This window comes from Diabrotica virgifera, chromosome 1, assembly GCF_917563875.1.
Source record: "Diabrotica virgifera virgifera chromosome 1, PGI_DIABVI_V3a".
Taxonomy (NCBI): domain Eukaryota; kingdom Metazoa; phylum Arthropoda; class Insecta; order Coleoptera; family Chrysomelidae; genus Diabrotica; species Diabrotica virgifera.
The window spans coordinates 131,372,546-131,390,989 of record NC_065443.1 but is presented as its reverse complement, the minus strand read 5'-3'; the positions used below and the strand labels follow the sequence as shown (position 1 = coordinate 131,390,989).

Below are 18,444 nucleotides of genomic sequence, written 5' to 3'. Positions count from 1 at the left end.
AGTTTTCAAGTCTCAAAAATGTCTATTTTCGCATTTTTCAGATTCTAAATCACTTATAACTCGAAAACTATCAATTTTTGAAGAAAATGACATAGGATCTTTTTTGTTTAGAATAAACCATGAGACTCTTTATTTATAGTATCATGGAATAAACTAAAAAACGCTAAAAAAATATTCTCTGGAGCACAAAAATCAGCAACGAAACAGAATCAGAAATTTTTTCTAACGGGAGCGGTCTCACAATATGGACTAATTTTCGGGATGACAGTCCCAAATGTCATTCTTAATTTTTTTTTCCGGAATGTTGGTTGTATAGCCATTACCGTTAAATATTTTTGAATTTTGAAAATCATCTGTTTTTATCATTTTTCATCAGCAGATGGTTGTTGTTGTTCGACTTTATTTTTGTTCTTTGGTTCAAAAACATAATAGTGAGATCAGTGTATATAATTCCTACAAAAGGAAATGTACTCAGAAAAACTAAACAGATCTTATTCCGAATCGGATCTGTATATATCACAATTTGACAACCTGTCTGTTAGTTCTCCCAGGGATTATCCACAGCAAAATTTTTCAAATTCTCGTTTTTCTATTATAAGGAGAATTTATGTTGAAGAAATTGTTTCATCAAATGGGAATTTAGGCGACAATACATATTCAATATTTGGAAATGGTAGAAAAAGTTGTAGCTATAATGAAATAGGTAAGCTCATCAGATTTATTTTGGTACAATCAGAATTACACATACACCTCTTTTAGTATATTATGATGGAGACACTGCCGTGGCAAATCATTATATTGTTGATAACTTGTCAATCTATCTGTGGGTCCTGGGTATTCTTTTAGTATATTATGATGGAGACACTGCCGTGGCAAATCATTATATTGTTGATAACTTGTCAATCTATCTGTGGGTCCTGGGTATTCTTTTTATTTTTTATCATAATTTTTAATCAGTGCTTGTCAATCTATCTGTGGGTTCTGGGTATTCTTTTTATTTTTTATCATAATTTTTAATCAGTGACACACTTCCACAATTCCACATTGTGTACAAGTTCTAATGTAGGTATACATAGATACAGTTATATATGATCTGATGGTAAGATTTTCCCACTTTACCTGATATTCTGAGATAATTTATGTGCTTATTGGTTTAATAATTATAATTTCATCATAATTATAATTGTTTTTTTATTAACAAAATATATTTTCCACCTTCTCAACTGAGTTCAACAATATCTGGAACACATAGGTACAGGGAAGTACCAACAATTTTGAAAATATAACAAAAACAAAAGATGGAGTGACAATATGTTCCATAGAGGTATCAATCCTACAATGAACAAGCAGAAATACTTATAAAGGGGAAGAGGCAGAAGAAAACGTAACATGCAATGCAAAATGTTGCTGCTTTTTATTCTTGAAATTTCTTAAAATTGATTTATAAAAATAAACACATAAATAATGCCCACTTGAAACCTAAAAAAAACAACTGAAAAACAGTTGATAAAAACCTGACTATTAAATTTAAATACAAATAAAGTTTAATATATTTTCAACCTTCTTATAATCATGAGATCATTGCCTTGTTGTTCTAGATTCTAGAATAAATTAATATTATAAAGTACCTAGGTATTCCTTACAATGAGAAGATCAATAAAGAGTGAGTACCTACCAGGGCCATAACTACGATGTTGTGGGCCCGGGGGCAAACGTGATCTGGGGCCCCCTACCGGGGGTATCGGGGGTTTACCCCCCAGAGGAAGGATAAACCCTCAATCTTTCATCTAGAATCATTTGGAAAACGTTTTACAAAGTTGATTGCTTTGTTTGGAAGGTCTTGTTCTTTGGCATTTAAAATAAAATCAGGTTGAACAATTCGGTATGTATCTTACACTGCTTTCATTCCTTGAAAGCGAGTGTCTAGCTGATAGCATCATAATGTGTCGATCATTGAATAAAACACGGTTACTCTAAAGTAAAGCATGACTTGGGATCTTGAAGTCTTTTACCTTCGCACAGTTCATCGAAATATTTTTTCATCTTCTGCATTCTTTTTGGAGCGAACCCTAATGGTATTCCCAACGTTGACACATATTTGAAGCCACTTCAAAGAAGGTTTCAAATTGTCCTCTCATTCCAGATAGTTTTAAGAAGCTGTCTTTAAGTAAACTGTAAGCTGTTAAAAGGTCCAAAGATTTTGATTGCATTGTTTTCGAGACTATGTTGAGGATTTCAAGGATTTTATTTTGCACAACTAGTAACAAAACAAATTTGAATGGTTCTATTTTCTATTTTTCAGTTGTGCTGCTTCGTCTCTTTCATTTCTTTTGTTACTTGTCAGAACTAGACTTGAAAGGCACTTCAAAACATCGCAATGTCTGTATTTCAATGTATTGACTGCATCAAATCTTCAGCCCAGCGTGTTGAATTGAGAGGTTTTAGAGTCACTTTCAAGGAACATCTTTCAGATTGGTATGAGGACTTCAATGCCTCCCAACGAAAGGTTTGAAGAAAGATAAGAAAGAAAGATATGAAGGTTTATATTAGAGAAAATGCAGTAAGAGGCAAACCAGATTGCTGAGAAGATACAGGAAATTGAAAAAGTGGAAGAAAATTCTAGAATGCGTTAAAACTCGATATGGAAAAAGTGGAAGAAAAATTGAAGAAGATAGGATAATGTCAAAAAGGAGGAGACCGTCAGAATGTAATTGTATACATCTCTAATGAGAGCAGAATTCAATTTGGCAAAGATTTAATTTAGAAAACCATATCCGATACCTTTCATTAAAATCTTAAAAAACAAATTTCAACATAAATATGCTGAACTTCAAAGACTGCAAAGAAATTATAAGAAGCCATCTAAAATACGGAGCTGCTTTGTGGTTTGAAAGCAAAGAAAATAAGGTGACTTTATGAAGAGATTTTGAGACAAAATTTTTTATAATGGTGCAGGTGAAACAGGTTAAAGTCGTTCTTTGAAGTTGTTAGAATTAATATGCTGTGTACCTATTTATTACAATCGGACAACTCGAAGTTAAACTTGACTGAAAATACTTAAAAAGTTTATTTGACCTCGTTACAATCTATGCAAGGCCAACCAAATGGGGGCCCTCTTGGCCGGGGGCCCCGGGGCACTGCCCCGGTTGCCCCAATGGTAGTTACGGCCCTGGTACCTACTCTAATCTTTTCCACTTTAGATGGAAATGTTCAATATTTACAATTCTTTATGCTAGGCATATTTTTTTTATTTATTTAATTGCACATTTAAAATCTACTCCACACTATCATTTAGAGCAGCGGTTTCCAACCTTTTTTAGCTTGAGGCACACTAAAACTGGTTGAGCCAAGCCACACTTCGGTAAATAATCTCTATAATGATAGTGCGTATAATCAAATTTCGCGGCACACCTACAGGGACTTCAGGGCACACCAGTGTGCCGTGGCAAACTGGTTGGGAACCTCTGATTTAGAGTAATAAGTAAACAGTTTATATTTTGTATTATACATGTGGCAGGTCTTCTTCTTCTTAACGTGCCCTATCAAGTCCCCTTGACGTTGGCGATTAACATGGCGAAACTGTCTCTGTCTCGAGCTATTCTAAATAGGTGTTCTGCTTTCTTTATTCCTGTCCACTCCCGGATATTCTTCAACCAAGAGGCCTGCTTTCTACCAATTCCTCTGCGTCCTTCGATTTTACCCATCATAATAAGTTGAAGAATATTATACCGGTCTCCCCTTACTACGTGTCCAAAATAGGCCATCTTTCTATATTTGATGTTATCAAGCAGCTCGCGGGTAGCATTTGCTCTCTTAAGGACTGCCACATTTGTCAGCATAGCCGTCCATGGTATTTTCAGAATACGTCTGTGCAGCCACATTTCAAAGGCCTCCAAACGGTTAATGGTGGATATTTTTAATGTCCATGCTTCGACACCATACAAGAGGACTGACCAAATGTAGCATTTAATCATGCGCTTTCGAAGTTGAAGTTGCAAGGTATCATTACAGAAGAATGACCTCATTTTTAAAAATGTGGTGCGGGCTATCTCGATTCTACATTTTATCTCTTTATCTGGATCTAGTTGTTCAGTAATATGGCAACCAAGATATTTAAAACTGGGTACTCTTTGAATTATATGACCATCAACATATAAACGTGAATCTTGATGGGCCAAACGGCTAAATACCATGTATTTTGTTTTTGAACAGTTTATATTTAGGCCAAACTCTCTTCCCACTGTGTCAATGGCATTTAAAAGGTGTTGTAATCCATTCATATCATCACTTAAAATAACTGTATCATCTGCATATCTGATTGTGTTTATCAGAATTCCATTAACCTTCACACCCCATTCCAAATTATGCAGCGCTTCCTTAAATATTCTATCTGAATACAAATTGAACAACAGTGGGGACAGTATACAACCCTGTCTGACACCTCTTTGTATTTTGCATATTTCTGTTGATTTTCCATGTATGCAAGCTGTCGCTTTTTGACGCCAGTATAATTTTTCTATGATTCGCACATCTTGACTATCAACTCCTTTATCCTTTAATATTTTAATTAATTTGTGATGTTGCACTCGATCAAAGGCCTTCTCATAGTCAATAAATACAGCAAAGACGTCTTTCCTTTGATCTCGGCATTTCTGCAATAACACATTTAGTGCAAAGAGTGCGTCCCGGGTTCCCAGTCCATTTCTGAAGCCAAATTGTGTTTCATCCTGGTCTTCTTCACATTTATCTCTGATTCTACTGTGGATGATACGTAGAAAGATTTTCAAGGTGTGGCTCATAAGGCTTATCATTCTATAGTCGCTACAGTTTTTCGGACATTGTTTTTTTGGTAGGGTTATGAATTCGGACTTTAACCAATCTTCAGGGATATCACCAGTCGAATAAACATCATTGAAAAGTTTGACTAGTATTCCAATGTTTTCCTCATTTATGAGCTTTAACATTTCTGTAGGTATGTTGTCGGGACCAACGGCTTTCTTGTTTTTTGCCAATTTTATAGCATGTTGTATTTCTGATTTTAGTATTTCTGGTCCTTCACCTTCATCTAAAGTGTCCAGTTCTTCGGGTCTATCATCATTATACAGTTCATTTATATAATTATACCATTTATATATTCATTGGTATAATTATATAAATGTGGCAGGTACTATTCATCAAAGATTCTCCATACAGTTACACAAGTGTACTACAAGTGATCCTCATAACATTCAACGTGTCTTGGTTTATTTATTTCTAGTCATCTTTACTTATTGTAATTTTAGTATAGTATCTGGTATCTGGCCAGATTCGTTTCAATCTCCTTTCTTCCAAGGGTTGATTGAATAGGTCTATTTATTTATTTATTAATCAACAGGATAAACCCAATACATACAAAATACAATAAAGCAGAGCTTTCGTCATAATATTGAAAATATAAAAATTAGATACACGTAAAACTACAACTATAAAACACAAACATAAAAAATAAAAAAGAATATAAATTATTTTCAAATGATGAAGACAACTGATTCCATTACAACAGTTAAATCTATTTAATTTTTTTTTCAAATTCAAAATTGAACTATTCTATTATGAATAGATTCTCAAGATCTGATGTTCCTTCTTTATATTTATTCAGGCATCAGAGGATAGTGCATCTTTTATTAATGGGATTTTCAGATCACTGTGTACAGTTAGATTTTTTTTACATACCAAGTTGCTCCAGATATCATACAAAGTGTCTTGGACTGAAATGACTGTAATATTTTGTTATTTGATGGTTTGGTATATCCCCAGAGCTCAATCCCAGATGTCCAAATTGGCTTTAGTATATACACACACCCAAACGTATATGGAATCATCTGATATTTCTTACTATTGCGTGCGTATTTAAAAAAGCGAACACACGAAGTCAAACAATATTTATTTTAAAGCAATTTAAAGACAAATACATAACAATTAAATAAAACAATAAGGTATTTAACAAACAAATTGTAAGTAGTTGCTTTAAAGTCCATAGCATACAAAATTTCAATGTAAAACGAATAATGTTTAAATTGTTTTTATTTATTTTTTTTTGTATTTTGTTGTAGTCAGTGTTATCACCTCTAGTCCTTATGCAAGCTTCAGTTTGCGTGGGCACGCTCCTAATCAAATTATCAACATTTTGTTATGGTTGGTTGCACCATCCTTTAAGAGCAGTTTGTACTAGCTGTGCGGTGTTTTGTGGATTATCCCGTCGAGTTCTAATTTTTCTTTTAAGCATATCCAACAAATACTCTATAGGATTAAGCTTGGGTGAGCAAGCAGGCCACTCCAAACAAGGGATACCTTCTGCTTCAATGATGTTTGTAGTCTCTCTAATGGTATGTAGAGGTCCATTATCATGCAATAAAATTAAATTTTCTCCTGTTGCACCTCTCCAGAGCCTGACTACAGGTTATCAGTATACCTGTGAGCAGTTAAAGTTGATTGGATGAAAATTAAAGGAGTTTTTTTATATATTTTCAAAAAACCTTTTTACCACATAGTGGTGTAAGGCACAAGGAGTTTTTTACAGATCACAATTTCTCTCCAGAATATTACAATTCCCCTTGTATATTTGTGAACAGATCTGGCAGATTTCGTTCTTGCTTGTCTTTCTCGACCTCAAAGTACACGATTTCGTGGGTCATCTGATTTTACACAAATCCTGACTTTTTTGAAAATAGCACATTTTGTCAATTCCTAATGTTCCAGTTTTGGTGGTGAAGACACCAATTTAGGCGATTAATCTTGTAAAAGAAAAAGAAAATAATCGTTTTCGTTTTGATTCAATTCGAGTCTCTTGCCATCCTCTGACACAGTGTTTCTAGGTCTCTACCCTTTATCAAAGAGGCTATTGCAAGTAGACTGAATTGAATCAACTCGAGACGAAGAAGAACTGCATCTATTAAAATATCTGCAGTATATTGTGGTTAGACTGTCCTCTAACGGGGAATGACAAAATAAATAAAATAAATTTCGACCAAGAGTCAGGATTCTGTTAACCGAGATACGATAGTATCAAGCGGCGCCGCTAGGAGGAGCTTCTCCAACAATGCGTCTCAGAATACTTTAAGAACACTTGGTCATTTTGTACTCTAAACCGAGTAAAGCATGAAAAAGAAAAAGAAAATAATCGTTTTCGTTTTGATTCAATTCGAGTCTCTTGCCATCCTCTGACACAGTGTTTCTAGGTCTCTACCCTTTATCAAAGAGGCTATTGCAAGTAGACTGAATTGAATCAACTCGAGATGAAGAAGAACTGCATCTATTAAAATATCTGCAGTATATTGTGGTTAGACTGTCCTCTAACGGGGAATGACAAAATAAATGACATGTTTGTTCTTAAAGTATTCTGAGACGCATTGTTGGAGAAGCTCCTCCTAGCGGCGCCGCTTGATACTATCGTATCTCGGTTAACAGAATCCTGACTCTTGGTCGAAATTTATTTTATTGATTAATCTTGTGCTGCCTGGATAACTCGGGAACCCATAAGTGTCTCCTGCTGTATACTTCTTGGTACAAACTCTTCTTTTTATCGTTTCAACTGAAACAGTTACACCTGTAGCTACCAAAAGCTGCCTTTGGAGCTGCAGGTGAGAAATGGTTGGGTGTCTTCCAGCTGATTAAACAATTAAACGATCGTGAAGATCCGTTATTACTTTTGGCGACTTTCCCTTGCTTTATTTTTGAGCTTTCCTAGTTCCTGTTACCTAGCATATGTTTTGGACAGAACGCCCTGTATTACGCCTAGCTCTACAGCTATGTCCCTCTTAGAACATTACTTTCTCCACAAGACCAATAATCTTTCCTCGTTGTAAGTTCTAAAACCCCACATGATGCATATTTTCGTTTTTGGATGCAAAAGTTAGTTTATTTATTTTCGTTCAATTTGCAACCCAAGCAAATAACCTATAAGTACCGGACCGAGCTGTACCATCCGATTGTCTTATATATTTGTTTATTTTCAATAAAAACCTTTATTCTTCGCAACAATAGCAAGTTTTTTCAAAATAAATAAATATTACTTTGAAATACATGGTGATTCCATATAAGTGTAGGTGTGTGTATTTGTAGATAGAGTCAGTTTGTTTTTAAGTGATAGGACTTTCTATATTATTTTTGGATATTAGTAATAAGTTGACAGGATTATTTTTGATCTATATAATTGTGAATTATAGAAATTTTTATTTTTTACTGAAAATTAAAGTACTTTTAAAAATGAATAACCATTTTCAATTTCGTTGCAAAACGAAAATACAGCCGAACCATATTCCAGTCCCATCAGAGAGTGCTGCAAGCACCTCTACCGGTTTCGAAACTCATTAGTCTCTCATCAGGAGGCACATATGCTGCTCTCCCTGATCCAACCAAAACAAACCCCAGCGTGCAGTCCCGAATTGCAACGAACGAAATGGCATAGATGCCCTAGCGGCAACTGCTAGCAAAAGACTAAGTTTTCACTCTAATGGCATACAACATATCCCACCAGAATGAAAACAATGGGAACCTTCTCTGGTTACACCTCCGAGGCTTCTACAATTTGCAAGCCATACGGATGCTGAGACTAAGGAAGATGAGGGAATTCTACAATTTACAATTCACGTCACATCTGCTCAGCGCGGTAAAGTTCCAACGAGACTGGTTCCCTTCATACTCCACACAGAGTAAATGTAAATCAAAAATGAATAACCATTTTCAATTTCGTTGCAAAACGAAAATACAGCCGAACCATATTCCAGTCCCATCAGAGAGTGCTGCAAGCACCTCTACCGGTTTCGAAACTCATTAGTCTCTCATCAGGAGGCACATATGCTGCTCTCCCTGATCCAACCAAAACAAACCCCAGCGTGCAGTCCCGAATTGCAACGAACGAAATGGCATAGATGCCCTAGCGGCAACTGCTAGCAAAAGACTAAGTTTTCACTCTAATGGCATACAACATATCCCACCAGAATGAAAACAATGGGAACCTTCTCTGGTTACACCTCCGAGGCTTCTACAATTTGCAAGCCATACGGATGCTGAGACTAAGGAAGATGAGGGAATTCTACAATTTACAATTCACGTCACATCTGCTCAGCGCGGTAAAGTTCCAACGAGACTTGTTCCCTTCTTACTCCACACAGAGTAAATGTAAATCAAAAATGAATAACCATTTTCAATTTCGTTGCAAAAGTGCAGATGTGACGTGAATTGTAAATTGTAGAATTCCCTCATCTTCCTTAGTCTCAGCATCCGTATGGCTTGCAAATTGTAGAAGCCTCGGAGGTGTAACCAGAGAAGGTTCCCATTGTTTTCATTCTGGTGGGATATGTTGTATGCCATTAGAGTGAAAACTTAGTCTTTTGCTAGCAGTTGCCGCTAGGGCATCTATGCCATTTCGTTCGTTGCAATTCGGGACTGCACGCTGGGGTTTGTTTTGGTTGGATCAGGGAGAGCAGCATATGTGCCTCCTGATGAGAGACTAATGAGTTTCGAAACCGGTAGAGGTGCTTGCAGCACTCTCTGATGGGACTGGAATATGGTTCGGCTGTATTTTCGTTTTGCAACGAAATTGAAAATGGTTATTCATTTTTGATTTACATTTACTCTGTGTGGAGTATGAAGGGAACCAGTCTCGTTGGAACTTTACCGCGCTGAGCAGATGTGACGTGAATTGTAAATTGTAGAATTCCCTCATCTTCCTTAGTCTCAGCATCCGTATGGCTTGCAAATTGTAGAAGCCTCGGAGGTGTAACCAGAGAAGGTTCCCATTGTTTTCATTCTGGTGGGATATGTTGTATGCCATTAGAGTGAAAACTTAGTCTTTTGCTAGCAGTTGCCGCTAGGGCATCTATGCCATTTCGTTCGTTGCAATTCGGGACTGCACGCTGGGGTTTGTTTTGGTTGGATCAGGGAGAGCAGCATATGTGCCTCCTGATGAGAGACTAATGAGTTTCGAAACCGGTAGAGGTGCTTGCAGCACTCTCTGATGGGACTGGAATATGGTTCGGCTGTATTTTCGTTTTGCAACGAAATTGAAAATGGTTATTCATTTTTGATTTACATTTACTCTGTGTGGAGTATGAAGGGAACCAGTCTCGTTGGAACTTTACCGCGCTGAGCAGATGTGACGTGAATTGTAAATTGTAGAATTCCCTCATCTTCCTTAGTCTCAGCATCCGTATGTCTTGCAAATTGTAGAAGCCTCGGAGGTGTAACCAGAGAAGGTTCCCATTGTTTTCATTCTGGTGGGATATGTTGTATGCCATTAGAGTGAAAACTTAGTCTAAAGTACTTTTGTACTTTGCCCTCCCTTGAGGGCAAAATGAGGCATGCCCTCGCAGATCTAAATAGATCACAACTTTTTTTTTTACATTGTTTTTGGATATTTCGGTTTGTATTTTTATTGGCAATTTTTCTTGCATAACAGACTTTACAATATTTTCTGGCTTTTTTAAAAGGACCTAGTTTTTTAATCAACTTATGAATTTTTGCTGGTTTCTTGTTCTTCCTAAAAAGCTGAATTTTTTATTTTTGGTCAGCAAGCTGGTTGTATGCTATGCGAGAATTTACAACTGTTGTCCCTAGAATGAATTCTATCAATAGTTTTCAATACCACTTTAGTGATTTTCGTAGGGATGAATTATAAGAGGTCATCTGATTAGATTGATCAATCGATGGCTTTCCTTTTTTTCTGCTTAGATCACTCATTGTTATACAACACGCACATCAAACAACAGTCAAAGCTGTGGACTGGCACTTATTGGTCTACTTTTGATGTTATCTATTGTAACCCTTACAAAGGTTATTGGCTAGCTCAGCCTGGAGTAGCTCCTGTGCTTTGCAACAATAAATCACTTTTCCAAGGATCTAAGGGAGGTTAATCAATAAAATTAAGAAATTTTACATATCCATTTATTGACCCTAGTAAATCAATCAAATACACATTGTTGCTATTTAAAATACTGAAGAAAGGAAATTGAAGATTATTAATAAAAAGAAAATTGTCAAGGAAACTAATTTGTTCAGAGGCACTTTGCTAACACCTGACTGCAAGAGGGCTACTTATCTTTTGCGTCCATCCAGGGATCTCAGTTGCCGTCCTCAGGTTTTGGAGGGACTTCGGCTCCACGTAGCCTCTGTTGACTGGAGGTGGAGGTGTTCAGACGCAGGCCCTTATTGTAGTTGCATGGGCACAGGTGCAGAACGGCGGCTAGATGGTACGTGATTCATACAGCATGCGAATAGGTTCTCCCCAGCGACTAAGAAAAAAAAGTGCGTATTACTAGGGGTATAATAGCACATGAGATCCACGTTTGGCAAGGAGACCCAGTTCGCGTATAAGTAGACCGTCCTACTAAAGTCAAACGGTCGCAACTAATACCACTGAACATAATCTCCTTCCCCAACGAAGATACACAAAAGTAAAAATTATAATTAAAAACTGAATAAAATTAACGATAGCAATAAGCGTAAAAAATAAATAAAGGTAATAATAAATAAAAAAACTCAAGCATTGCTAAGGATCGCTCACTAAAATATTTGCCGAAATGCATAAGGTAAATTATAATTAAGAAAATACTCACCCCAAATAAGTTGGGAAAAACTTCTTGTTGGAGATAATATTATTTCATGGTGTTCTCGGTGGAATGCAGTAGGATGTGGATTACTGAAAGAGGAAGTCAATAGAAAGAAAATACCACAATTAATAAGTCAATAGTCGAGTTAGTACATATTTTATATTTTAGTATTACTTATATATCCATATATTATTGATATTATTTATAATTTAAACAAAATTATAGTAAAGTCAGAATTTGGTATTAATTTTGAGAGTAATTTAAATGTAAGACCAAATACTTACGATGTCGGGATAGTATCACGAGGTTTTTCCTGGTTTTCCCTCGTGATTTACTATGAGATCTCTAACACTAGAATTTTAATGTCACCGTTGCATGTGGTTGTCTTTTTAAAGACAGATCACATGCTATGATTTTTTTTGTGACGGATATTCTTGAGTTGGGGTTGATTTCATGTAATCGAATGAACTATCTTTCAGTAAAGTCGTCCCAGGAACGCAACTCATAAATATTGGCAATATCATTTTAAAGTCTTCTACTTTAAAATGTATCATATGTATCTGAATTGCCGATATAAATGAGTCAAATTAAATAAATTATTAGAAGAATTTTTTTTTACTCAGCAACAACATTTTTGTTTCCATTAGTAGTATTTTGTATTTTGACAACGGCACCCGATTTGGGCGTCGAAACGTTAATAAAATTATTTTTTCATTTTAATTGTGGCTTATTTCCCATATAAATAATTAATTATTTCATGGGTTTTGCTTCTTTCAAGTTTTATTCGGAAGAAAACAAATTATATGAAGGCACTCATTTTTAAGTGGTTAACATATTGAAGAAAAACTAGTACTGACGAATATTTGATGCTCGCTAATTACAATAAATAGTTTCTGGTTTCAGAAAATTATTATTTGAAGTACGTTAAGGGAATAGGACAGGAGCTAGAACAATTGAAGTGCTGAACTTAATTTTTGAATAGCGAATGGGAATTTAATTTGAATGGAAAGATTACAGAATGAAATGTTAACTGAAACAAAAAGGCTTGGAACGAAAATTAACTCAAATGTCAAATAAACAAAATAAAGAGAAAATCTATATATGAGAAGTAAAACTCAAAGGAAGACAATAGGATAAAGTATAGAAAGTAGATGGAACATTGTAACGTACACCTTGTTCCCACTGTAGCGTTACCAGGTGTCCCGATTTGCGCAGGACGTCCCGATTTTCAAGGGTCTGGGGAAGCGTACCGATTTGTACCTGATCGGGACACTAAATGCCCCGATAAATTTCACCAACGAAAACCAATTTCAGCATGACTTGTAGTGAATTTTATAACTCTGTTATAAAAAACAAGGCACTCCAAAAAGGCAAAATCGAATAAAAAATATAATTTTAATAAAAAATAAAAAATTTACTTAATCTACGATTTTGTTTTGTAATTTCGTCTGATTATTATGATTATGTAGGATTAAATACAAACTATAGAAACACCATGTAGTTCAGTAAATGAACGCGAAATACGGCGATACCGTGTAATTTTCAGGATCAATTCCGAATTGCATGAAAATTTGGATTTAGAATGAAAGAAGTGAAAGAAGTATATTAAAGTGTGTAAATGTATTTTTAATTTCCTTAGCTAAGCGCTTTCGACATAAAAGTCATCTTCAGAGCTAATGCTACAATAAAAAGTTAAAACAATAAGTAAAAAGATGTTCTAAGTACAAAGTTTTTACAAACTTTGTACTTAGAACATCTTTTTACTTATTGTTTTAACTTTTTATTGTAGCATTAGCTCTGAAGATGACTTTTATGTCGAAAGCGCTTAGCTAAGGAAATTAAAAATACATTTACACACTTTAATATACTTCTTTCACTTCTTTCATTCATTTCAAGTGTGTACAAAACCTATCAGTCTTTCAACTATTTGGATTTAGGTTCTACTTACCCTCCACTTCAAAGTTAAACTTGTGCCGTTGCGTTGGTTGCTTTTACTCGGGGGGTGACAGTCATCCCTAGCCGGGGGTGAAAAACCTCGCGTTTAAAATAAGTCCGGAAATGGATAAATTCTAAGCAACTTTAGTTCTATAAAATTTTTTAACTTAGTTAATACGTTTTGAGTTATTTGCAATTGAAAATGTTTATTTTTCGACAAAAAATCACGTTTTCAGGTGGTTTTTCAGAAACAACTAAAAAAGATCGAAAAAAACATTCTTAGCAAAAATGTAGCATATAAAAAAAAGAAAATAATTATGAATTCGTAAAGTCTATAGACCCAGCAAAAGCAAAGTTGTAGCTCATGAAAAATACGTTCTTATTCGTCAAAATCCAAAACAAATATTTCAATGTGAAATAACCAAAACATGAAGCAGTTTTCGGGGAAAACCCATGAAAACTTTTTTTAAGGTGTTTAATAAAGCTTTATTTTTATGTTTTAAAAAAGTTTCTAGCATCAAAACTAAGCGAGTTATGCTCAAAATCAAGTTGACCACTTTTTTTTTGGTAAAAAAAATCATAAAGATCTCCCAGTATTTAGCACCCCAAATGAAATTAATCGTTACAGCTTTACAGTCAATATATATATAATGTTCTTGAACTCCTAAGTGGAGCATAGAGCTTCAGTGAAAACGCGCCATCGGGTTCTATTTTGCGCTAGGGCCTTCACCTGATTCCAAGACTTTCCTTGACTTCTTATCTCGTCCATGATGGATCTTCTCCAAGTTTGTGCTGGGCGACCTCTTTTTCTCTTTCCTTGGGGATTCCACTCTAGGGCATTTTTTGCAATACTGGAACTATCTTTTCGGAGTGTGTGACCTATCCACCCCCATTTTCTGTATTTTATTTCATTTTCTACCGTCTTTTGTTGGGTCAGGTGTAGCAGATCTTCGTTTCTGATGGTGTTTGGCCAGAAAATACGAACAATTCTTCGTAGACATTTGTTAACAAAGACCTGCAATTTGTCTGTAAGGTATTTTGTCACTTTCCTGGTTTCACATCCATAGAGTAGAATAGACATAACATTTGACTGGAATATTCGGATCTTTGTCCTTGTAGTATATTCTCCAGACCTCCAAACAGGGTTAAGCATGCTGAAAGCTTGTTGAGCTTTTCGTATCCTCATACGAATATCTTCTTCTGTACCTCTGCTTTCTGTTATGACACTTCCAAGGTACGTGAAGTTCTCCACATTTTCAATCTGCTTGTTGTCGATATTAAATAGCGTGTTGTTCCTTGCATTTATTCTCATCGACTTGGTTTTATCAATATTGATTTTTAAACCTATTTTATTGGCCTCAGTGGATAGTGTTTCCAATTGGTCGGCCACATCCTGGAACCTTTGTCCTAACAGGCAGATATCGTCGGCGTATTCCAGATCACTTAGGCGTGTGGTTAACGTCCATTGTATCCCTTTTGTGTCGAAGTCTAGTTTGGAGAGAACATAGTCCAGAGCTATGTTAAACAGAAACGGAGAAAGCGCACATCCCTGTCTGACTCCAGTAAGTACGTCAAATTCGTCACTGTTGACCCCATTGTGTGTCACGCTGCACGTGGCCTCAGTGTACAGTGACTTTATTTACGACAGCTTTACAATCAATTTAGTTTAATTATGTATTTTTTATATGATCTGTAAGTTTCACCGGTTTGAAGGGCTTATTTTTGAAATAGTCATAGTTGAAAGGGCCTGAACGAGTCACTAATGAGTGTATGCAAAATATTAACAGCCATATCATATCCAATTTTTGTCTTACATAAAAACAAATTGAAACTATCATATTTATAAAAGCAAAACCTACATTTTTTACTCGAGATTTTTCGTATTATACTAATACTTTTTTAATTATTTTGAAAAAAGGGCATTTTTCCATTATGGAAAGAAGATCATATTTTTACTATAAAACCAATTTTTTTCAAAAATAAGCACTTCCAACCGGTAAACCTTACAGATCGTATAAACAATACACATATAAAGTATATGGTAAAGCGGTAACGATTAATCTTATGTAGGTTGCTAAATAGGAGGAGATTTTCACGATTTTTTTTACCAAAAAAGGGGCCAACTTTATTTTGAGCGTAACTCGCTTAGTTTTAATGCTAAGACTTTTATATAAAACAAAAATAAAGATTTTTTAAACAGTTTAAACACTTCACTTTGTGATTATTTCATGTTGAAATATTCGATTTTGAATTTGGCGAATAAGAACGTATTTTTGATGAGCTACAACTTTGATTTTACTGGTTTTATAGACTTTCTGAACACACATTTTTTTGTTTTTTTTATAAGCTATATTTCTGCTAAAAATATTTTTTTCGATAAAATACTTACTTCTTGAGATATTTGCGAAAAACCGCCTGAATAAGTGTTTTTTTTATCGAAAAATAAACATTTTCAATCGCAAATTACTCGAAAAGCGTTGACTTAGTTAAAAAATTCTATAGATCAAAAATTGTTTTGAATTAGTCAATTTATCCATTTTGGGACTTATTTTAAACGCGCGTTTTTTCACCCCCGAGAAGGGGTATTTGTCACCCCCAAGTAAAAGCAACCAATGGTACAAGTTCAACTTTGAAGTGGAGGGTAAGTAGAACCTAAAACCAAATTTTCATGCAATTCGTAGTTGACCCTGAAAATTACACTCCAATACGGTCATTTACTGGGCTATTGTTGTTTATTTGTCCCGATCTACAGCCCTATATCCCGATTTGTTTTACCTTATGTACCGATTTAAAACAAATCGGACCTGGCAACACTTTGTAGTTGTCCACACTCTCTCAATTACAGTATCTTCAATAATCAATTGGATGTTTGCTGTGACGTTCCGCCCCTTATAGAATCGATTATTGATGGGAAGATATTATTTAACTATCCAAAATATTATTTAATTATTTTCAGAATTATTTTCTTTCAATGTTTATTCAAATAGAACTTAAACCCATCTCAGAATTTTTAAATGCTTGATGACGTCACATTTAAAACGTGGCAACATTGGTTTCCCCACTTTGACAGCCAATGCTTAGTCGAGGGGTACGAAGGATTCAGCTGTGAACGTGAGCCTTGGATTGCCATTGTTTCTCGAGTGTTCGGTCTGAATCGTAGTGTGCGGGGTCATTAGACTCAATTATTCACCTCTAATTCTCAGTTCCAAATTGATTAAATATTACAATAAAAGTATAGTGAAGTTATCCAGCAGCAGTGGATTTGAAGAATTTTAGAGCATACTATATCCAATGAGTTCTACCCCGGTAAATACACATTTTATTAAGTATTTTATTCAGCCATTTTGGAAGTCCTTGACATTTGCTAACTAAGTTTCACATAGTCTATTTTCATGGTTTTTATGTTTTATTTTCATGGATCAAACTCATCTAGAGATAATTCAATATTCGTTGTTAATTTGTGCTTCCAGTTGGAAAATAGAGCTAATTTAAACTCCATTTTTTATATTCCTTTCAAGTCTACAGAACTCCTATCTTTTGAACGATGATCAAATAAGTATCCATCGCTTAGTCTTACTATATTTCATCCTTGTATAATATATCTATATACCGGTGTATATATTATAATAAAATATTCTTTCACAGTAATTATATTTTGTATTTCAATTGGAAATTACTTGTGTTATTTGACCAAGGTCATCTGATAGCAACCTGATAAAAGGTCAAGCTGTCTAGTCATTCAAGTTTTTGGACTTAATGACCTATTTCTTCTTATTCCCATAGGAATAAAAACACCTCCTCGTATCTCTTGCTTCTTTTTTTTGACATTGGTAGATTGGTAGTAACACCACACTGTGTTTTTTTTAGCACCTACCATGAAATCTTAAAGCCACCCTACAACAACACCAAGGCCAGACCACACAGAGAGAAACAATCAATAGGCGACCAGCCTGGATTATTTCCACATTTTCTTTTTTTGAGTACCTCCAGCTGCTTTCCAACAGTTTTGAGTACCTTCAGCTGCTTTCTACCAGTCTTCCTCTCCTGTACCTCCAGCAGGACAGCTGCTAGCGAGAGTTAGCACCCTTGGGTGCTCATTACATCAACTTCAAGATTAGGAAAGAGTGGTTTGTTTGGGAACATTTACTGTGCTCTTATTAAAGACAGACTGGTTTTGTGATATTTAGTACATTTTTTTTTATAGTTCAATTGCACACACATTTTTCCTGCTTTATATTTTTTATAGGTTTTTTTTTCTTTACAACATAATATTTAATTGATAGCGTTCCCCAACACTCTGCAATCTATAAAGGTATAAATTTCTGAGCTCAGATATTTTCCCTGATAATAGTAGTCGGTACTCTTATCTTGATTATTTTTAGGCTGTGTTCCACTTTTGTATAATTATTTAAACTCATTCCATTATTTTAGTATATGTTTAATTAAATTTTTAAAAATTAACTTCACATATTAGTCAAAATTGTAATTATTAACTTTATTTAACTTGAACTTATTAACTTTACTTAACTTTAACTTATTAACTTTATTTAACTTTAACTTTAATTTATTAAATTCATATGAACTTCTGGATTCTAATCCCTCAGATTAGTTTTTGGTTTCACTTGTTATTATTACTATTATAAACCACGAGTTAGGAAAAGGATCTGTGTATCCACTCGTAGGTTTATTTATTCAATAAGGCTTGTGCCTGTCCCACTCACAGTGAGGTATTTATATGTTATATATAGTATCAGGTAGTATTTAATTAAGGTGTACGTATTATAAACGTACAATTATTATTTGGTGAGGGTTCTACTAACCTAGTTGTAAGTTGTACTTCCTGTATTAGAGGTACCCGTAGTCAGTTTTTCTAACCTTATAAAGAGTATTCTTAGATCATAGTTGTATGATGATTTTGTAA

General features: G+C 34.9%; 1 protein-coding gene across 4 annotated transcripts in view; it reads left to right on the top strand.

Moving 5' to 3' along the window:
* The first annotated feature begins 981 nt into the window (after window positions 1-981).
* Window positions 982-18,444, top strand: part of LOC114326437 (uncharacterized) — a 30,734-nt gene continuing 13,271 nt past the window's right edge. The window contains exons 1-2 of one of the 4 annotated variants that reach the window (XM_050644587.1): window positions 16,403-16,829; window positions 17,391-17,650. The gene's annotated coding sequence lies outside the window, so the exon portion shown is untranslated. Of the gene's footprint in view, window positions 1,100-16,402; window positions 16,830-17,390; window positions 17,651-18,444 lie in introns of those variants that run through there. The other 3 variants (XM_050644595.1, XM_050644580.1, XM_050644571.1) reach the window with 3 other exon arrangements.